Source organism: Triticum dicoccoides, chromosome 1B, assembly GCF_002162155.2.
Source record: "Triticum dicoccoides isolate Atlit2015 ecotype Zavitan chromosome 1B, WEW_v2.0, whole genome shotgun sequence".
In the NCBI taxonomy this organism is placed as follows: domain Eukaryota; kingdom Viridiplantae; phylum Streptophyta; class Magnoliopsida; order Poales; family Poaceae; genus Triticum; species Triticum dicoccoides.
This window is the reverse complement of record NC_041381.1, coordinates 634,631,333-634,638,454: the sequence shown is the minus strand read 5'-3', so window position 1 is coordinate 634,638,454 and position 7,122 is coordinate 634,631,333. Positions and strand designations below refer to the sequence as shown.

Below are 7,122 nucleotides of genomic sequence, written 5' to 3'. Positions count from 1 at the left end.
ATTAATCCAGGTATAGTAATAAATCAATCCAGGTATGGTAAGGTCATAACTCAGAAAATTTTGAATATTGTAATTATATGGTAATAAATTTAAATTACCCCAAAGGCTATCAATTCAGGTATGGTAAGGCCATAAAATGGGAAATATCGAATATGGTAATAAATTTAAATTACCCCAAAGGCTATCAATCCAGGTATGGTAAGGCCATAACTCGGGAAATATCGAATATGGTAATAAATTTAAATTACCACCAGGTATGGTAAGGCTATCCACGTATAGTAATAAATCATATAGTAATAAATCATAATTAATCCACGTATAGTAATAAATCAATCCAGCTATGGTAAGGTCATAACTCAGGAAATTTTGAATATGGTAATTATATGGTAATAAATGTAAATTACCCCAAAGGCTATCAATCCAGGTATGATAAGGCCATAACTCGGGAAATATCGAATATGGTAATAAATTTAAATTACCACCAGGTATGGTAAGGCTATCGATCCAGGTATGGCACGCCCTCACCTGATCACCTATCACAATCTCCAGCCCCACGCACGCACCAAAGAACCCACCCGGCACCAAACACAGCTCCTCTCGATCCCCTCGAGTAAACGCCGCCACCGTCGTGCGATCTTCCTGACACAGACGCCGTCGCCGCCTCCTTCCCACCTACGGCGTCCCCCACGTCCATGGTGACGGCGCTCGCGTCCTACACTGACCCTCCGCCTCATATAGGTTGGTCGTTGAAGGAGTGGGATGTGTCGCTGCGGTTTGGGGAGGCGCAATCACGATCTGGTTGGGATCTCAGTGTGGACTCGTTCTCTACGATGAAGGATGGCGCTGCCTCCCTGACAAATGGGATCGGAGGAAGGGGCTCTACGTCGTGAATGTCGGCGAGGCAGCGGCCGAAGGCGAGCCCGACGGTGAGCACGGGTGTTCGTCCCATGAAATAGGCGACCATGGAGGGCGGATCTGAGGCCACCCCAATCGCCGGTGGCCCTTCCTCCCATCGCTCATCGCCTCCATTCTCTCCCCCCTCTAAATCTTTGTCGCCCCTGCCTGATTCTGGCCGATGCCATCCAGCTCTCGCATCGACCACCACCAGCATGGCTGCGGACGAGGCGCAACCGCAGACGCCGCCGCCGCCATCCTCATCCACCTCCTCCACCATCCTTCCCAGCCGTCGTCGGGGGCACCCGCCATCTGCGCTCTAGCCCACCCGCTCCCTCCTATCCCCTCCCCCTGCCTGCCAGCCCCGTGATCCACCGCACAGATGGCAGGTACTACAACGACCTCCTCCCCAGCAGATCCGGCCTCCTCCGATGGAGATCCATCCTGGGCACCGCCTTATTCTCATGCGTGCACGTCTATATCAACGTCTCATTCCACCTCACCTGAGCCTTTACCTTCCCACCTCTGCTTCAGATCTACATCACTTTGCAAGGTATGTGCTTGATTGTTCCGAACTGGATCGATGGATTATGCAGGGTACTTTGGGTGTCGTCATTGACGACAATTGTCACGCCATGTTACCATCGGAGGGGTCCCTCATCGATGATTAGGGTCTTCCGAACTGCACGAGCTCCATTGAGAAGGATGTTTTTAATTCTGGTTTTGCCTACATGCTTTCTTTGCCTATATCTACTTAGCTAATGTCTTCTTATAGATAGTAGCTGCTGAAGTGGTGATCAAAGTTGTTCACTATAAGGAAACAACCATGATAACAAAAGTGTATATTCCCTGACCTTTGACCTGAAGTACTTTTTCATTAGAAACTTGCAACAGCCAGGCATTGAAATTAGCAACAGCTTCGTACGTACTAAACTAATTTGCAGCAACACGTACTGAACTAAGTTAGGTTATGCTCATCGTTCCAACATGCTTAGTGATAACCACCTAGCAAGCTGATCAAACATGAAAAAATTGAAGTGCTACTGCTAATCGTACTATTCTGAATGTGAAAATCTATTTAATTGACTCTTCTCTAATTGTACACTTGCATAAATCTCAGATCTTGCAAATTACAGTATAACCATAAAAGTCATGCTTTGACTCCTATAGGGCCTTTTGCACTTTAATATGACTAATAATTTGCCTTAATATCACAGATTGTATTACTACCTTTCTAAGTGAATGACATTCAAGAAGGTCATTAAATAAAACCAAGAAATCCTTCTGGTATTGAAGTGTAGGAAAGTTGAGACTATAAAACCAAAAGGTTATATTTACGTCTATTAGAGAAGGTTCTTTACTTTTTATAGGAAAACATAAAATGTTGCGATGTAGAGTCTAGGTGGTGGGCCTCCTTGATCCACTTGGTGGATGAGGGCAACTCCGGTCCTGGCACCCATAGTGCCAGTGATCCAAAAATCATAGGGTCTGGATATAGCACTAGCAGACGTATGCGGCTTGCGCATCGAGCTTGGTCGTCTCGAGCATGGAGATAGGCGAGTTGTAGACCAAGAGCTGGTACAGAGATAGGCGAGTTGTAGACAAGAGCTGGTGGGCAGCAAGAAACGCATGCACACCAAAGAACAAATCTGAGTCACATGCCTACTTCTATTGGTTTCTACAAAGAGCGGCTAGCTTAGATCTTAGACCAGTCGGTCACTGTCGAGGTCGCCAAGGTGATCTTACAGCACCGCCGTGGGGATTTCTCATGATTTTATGTAGGCAAGCCGCAAGCGGTGGTGGTGATTGGCTGGGTGGTGTCGCTGCCTTGGGAAGAGACGAAGTGATGGTAAAAGTAAGCAGGATCCGATGATTCTTCCGTGGGGATAGCCAAAGTCAAGATGTCGACTACAGACTCATCACAGACTTGCAGTGAACCTGGATGCGGCGAGCCTGATTTGTGGATCGATGGCGGGTCTTGACTTTGTTAGGCCGGGATTGGATGGTTGCGGAGGGTGGTGTGCTCGGTTGGGTTCCCATGGAAGAATGTGGCCTCCTCGTGGATCTGATCATGCCCATCCTAGAGAACATTGTGTCCCTAGCTCCCTCGAGGAGCAAGGACAGTGCAAGCGGCAGCAGGGGGTAGGGTAGATGTGGGGAGGGATGTCGGCGGCTGCTCGAGGTCATCATGATGAAACCCTTGACGTCCCATCTTTATCAATGGAAGTGGAAGAGCACGAAGTCGAGATTGGATAGGAGTTTGAGTTCTTTTTGGCACCGATCGGTTTCCCACTTTAGAGATGTATTTTTTTGCGTGCAAGCAAACAGTGGGTTGATTCTAAAAGGGATAGGCACTTTTCAACAGAAGTGCATGACGGACCAAAAATATGACCTCATTTTATTCGTTTGATAGATATCGTATTATTCGTTGTTGTTCGTTCGGTGAAATTTCCTAATATTTGATTGTTGTGTTTCTAATTAGAGCACCCCATAATCATCCAATATGAGGGGATGATAAATGAAAGATACTGATTATAAATTTTGAAGAGCCCGTGGCAACGCACGGGTGTTATACTAGTTAAGCATATGTTTTTAGTGCAAGTCGGCTCGTGCGATGTAGTTTGTAGTTTGCGCAGCTTCTAACTTATGCACTCTTCGTGGCACATGTAACATGTTCGACAACTAGTTCAGTGAATTAATAATTGATTTTTTATCTCATATCCTCGCAGGGCAGTAACCTTGTGTTAGCCAGTGTTTCAGAAAAGATGTGCTTTAAAAAAAATTAAAATGTTTCTTCACCTCAAATTATGCATACGTTTGATTCCGTACGTTGTCGGAAGTTAATCGTTTTTGACAACGACTACGTCTATTGGGATTTTGCTTGTGGTTGGAAGCTGTTTATATTGAAAGGGGGCTACAATCATACGAAAAAATATTTGTAGGTCTTTGTTCTAACTGTTGATACTGCACATCCACTATCCAAAGACTTCTATTTCTATCGGACGATGTGTTGACCCGTGGCTTAGCCCGGGTTGTCGATGGTCACTATGGAAAACTATTGAAAGAAAAGCTATTGCCAATGCATATCCCTATTTTGCTCTAATTCAAGCAAGTGTCTTAGGATTTGACGGTAGACTTGAAAAGCCACACACAAACGCTTTACATCCATTCATTTTAGATAACACTTGCATCCTTTACTGGCCTAAATTTGTGAACTTGTCGGGCAACCATTTAACCCGTGGATCTTGCTAACCATGGCCTCTTCGCACTTTGTGATCTGGCCTCCATTGGTTTGCGGTTTGACGCTAAGCAACTTAAGCCTGTAAAACAAAGTATTTTGGGAACTGCACGACACCCCTAACCCGGGGTGTGGCTATCTCATTATATAGAGGTACCCAAGGGGTACAATACAATGTTACAATACAGATATACAGAGGCTACGTATATACAGTCCAACACCCTCCCTCAATCTTAACTATGTCCTGAAGTACAGAGCAAGTTAAGATTGCGCCTACAGCCTACAAACTGTGATTGTGGTAGAGGCTTCGTGAAGATGTCAGCAAGTTGATCCTTTGATGAGATGAACTTGATACAGAGTAGCTTCTGTGCAACACGTTCCCGAACAAAGTGATAATCCACCTCAATGTATTTTGTCCTCGCATGGAACACTGGATTAGAAGAAAGATATGTAGCACCAATGTTGTCACACCACAGGACCGGAGGACGAGCTTGAGGAACACACAACTCTCTCAACAAAGACTGTACCCATATGATCTTAGCAGTTGCATCAGCAACAGCTTTGTATTCAGCCTCAGTACTACTGCGAGACACAGTTGCTTGCTTGCGAGCATTCCAGGCGATCAAGTTAGGACCCAGAAATACCGCATAACCCCCCGTGGATCGCCTGTCATCCGGACTACCAGCCCAGTCGGCATCAGAGAAGGCCGAGAGCTCATACGACGGTGCAGGCTGAAGATACAGACCATAGGCAGTAGTAATACTGACATAGCGCAAAATACGCTTCACAGCTGACCAGTGAGACGTCCTGGGTGCATGCAAAAACTGACAGACACGGTTAACTGCATAGGAGATATCAGGCCTGGTAATAGTGAGATATTGCAGACCACCAACGATACTGCGATACTCAGTAGTATCATCAGACGAGAGAGAGTCACCATCAAGGGCAGACAACCGATCAGTAGCAGACATCGGAGTGGAGACAGGTTTGCATTTAAGCATTCCAGCACGACGCAACAAGTCCAAGGAGTACTTCTTCTGAGTGAGAGTCAAACCAGCAGAGGACCGCGAAACCTCAAGACCAAGGAAAAAGTGAAGAGCACCCAAATCCTTGACAACAAAATCATCACGGAGAGCAACCACAAGGCGATCAGCAGCAGCAGCAGAGGAACTGACAAGGATGATATCATCAACATAAACCAAGATATACATCGTAACCTCAGGGCGCTGGAGGAGAAACAGTGACGTATCAGCAGTGGAGGGAGTAAACCCAAGAGCCCGAAGAACAGATCCAAGGCGAGCATGCCATGCACGAGGAGCCTGTTTGAGTCCATACAGTGCCTTAACCAGACGACAGAGATGGTGAGGTCATGTCGGATTAACAAAACCAGGCGGCTGACGCATATAAACCTCCTCCTCCAGAATGCCATGGAGAAAAGCGTTCTGCACATCAAGCTGACGAAGGAACCATCCACGAGTAACCGCAAGAGACAGTAGTAACCGAATGGTAGTAGGCTTGATGACTGGACTGAACGTGTCTTCATAATCAAGATCATACCTCTGCTTGAAGCCCTTGGCGACCAACCGTGCCTTGTAACGTTGAATGGAGCCATCAACATGTCGCTTGACTTTGAAAACCCACTTGGAATCAATGATGTTTACGCCAGACTTTGGAGGAACAAGACGCCAAGTATCATTCTGTTGGAGGGCATGAAACTCTTGTTCCATTGTAGCACGCCAATGAGGAATACTCAACGCAGCCTGAAAGTGACGAGGCTCTGCAGCAAGATCGCCAGCAGTGTGAGCCATGCACGCAGCAAGCCACACAACCGTGCCATCCGTCCACTTCTTCGGGCAAAAAACACCGGACTGGCTCCGTGTGCGCGGCCGAAGTGTGACAGCAGAATCTGCCGGCAAAGATGGTGCAGCAGAGGACGTGGAAGAGACCGGAGCCGAGTCCGGCGAGTCGGGCTCATCAGTGGCCGAAGCAGGCGACGGGGCCGCCGGGCTAGCGGCAGCAGCAGCCGGCCCAGGAGACGCACCCGCCAGTGGCCCGGGCAAGCCACGCAGGACTGGCGATGCCCGCAAGCCAGGCGAGCCGGGCGAGACGACCGCTGGTGTGGACGGGGCCCGTGAGCCGGGCGAGGCAGCCACTGGTGCAGGCAGAGTCCGCGAGCCAGAGGAGGCTGCTGGCGCTGGCGTGGGCGGGTCCAGCATGGAGCCAGACGGACCCGGCACCCGAGAGGCAGTCGGGGTGGCCGCCTCAGGCGACAGGAGAATGGGTTGGCGGGTGCCGCCCGTCATGCATGGCACATGTACGTCCCGACCAGGAGGATCATCCACGACCTGTTCATCAAGCAGCTCGAGCCGAGCACCACGTCCAGTACCTGCATCATGATTAGGGAGCAACGCAGGGGCATATGCAACATCCACAAACTGATCAGGCGTAGGTGTAGTCACAGGCACTGGTGGTGTGGAAATGGAACTGGTAAGGTCAGTCGGAAGTGCACGAAAAGGAAATACATTTTCGTCAAACACAACGTCACGAGAGATGTAGACGCGGTTGGTAGGAACATATAAGCACTTGTACCCTTTGTGAAGAGAACTGTACCCAAGAAAGACACACTTCTTAGACCTAAACTCTAGCTTGCGCTTGTTGTATGGACGGAGGTGAGGCCAACATGCACACCCAAACACTTTGAAGAAAGTGTAGTCCAGAATCTCATTAAGCAGGAGCTCAAGCGGGGTTTGCATTTTCAGGAGCCTCGAGGGAAGCCTGTTTATAAGAAAACAAGCTGTAGAGAAAGCATCACTCCAGAACCGAAATGGGACAGACGCATGAGCTAGCAAGGTTAAGCCAGTTTCAACAAGATGACGATGCTTACGCTCGGCAGCACCATTCTGCTGATGTGGGGGGGGGCATGACACACGGTGCGAAATCCCAAGCTTGTTAAAGAACGAGTTGAGGTTGTGGTATTCACCCCCCCTCCC

General features: G+C 48.4%; 1 protein-coding gene across 2 annotated transcripts in view; it reads right to left on the bottom strand.

The window, feature by feature from the left end:
* Positions 1-7,122, bottom strand: part of LOC119349263 (ABA-inducible protein PHV A1-like) — a 21,636-nt gene that overhangs the window by 2,895 nt on the left and 11,619 nt on the right. The window lies entirely within an intron of this gene.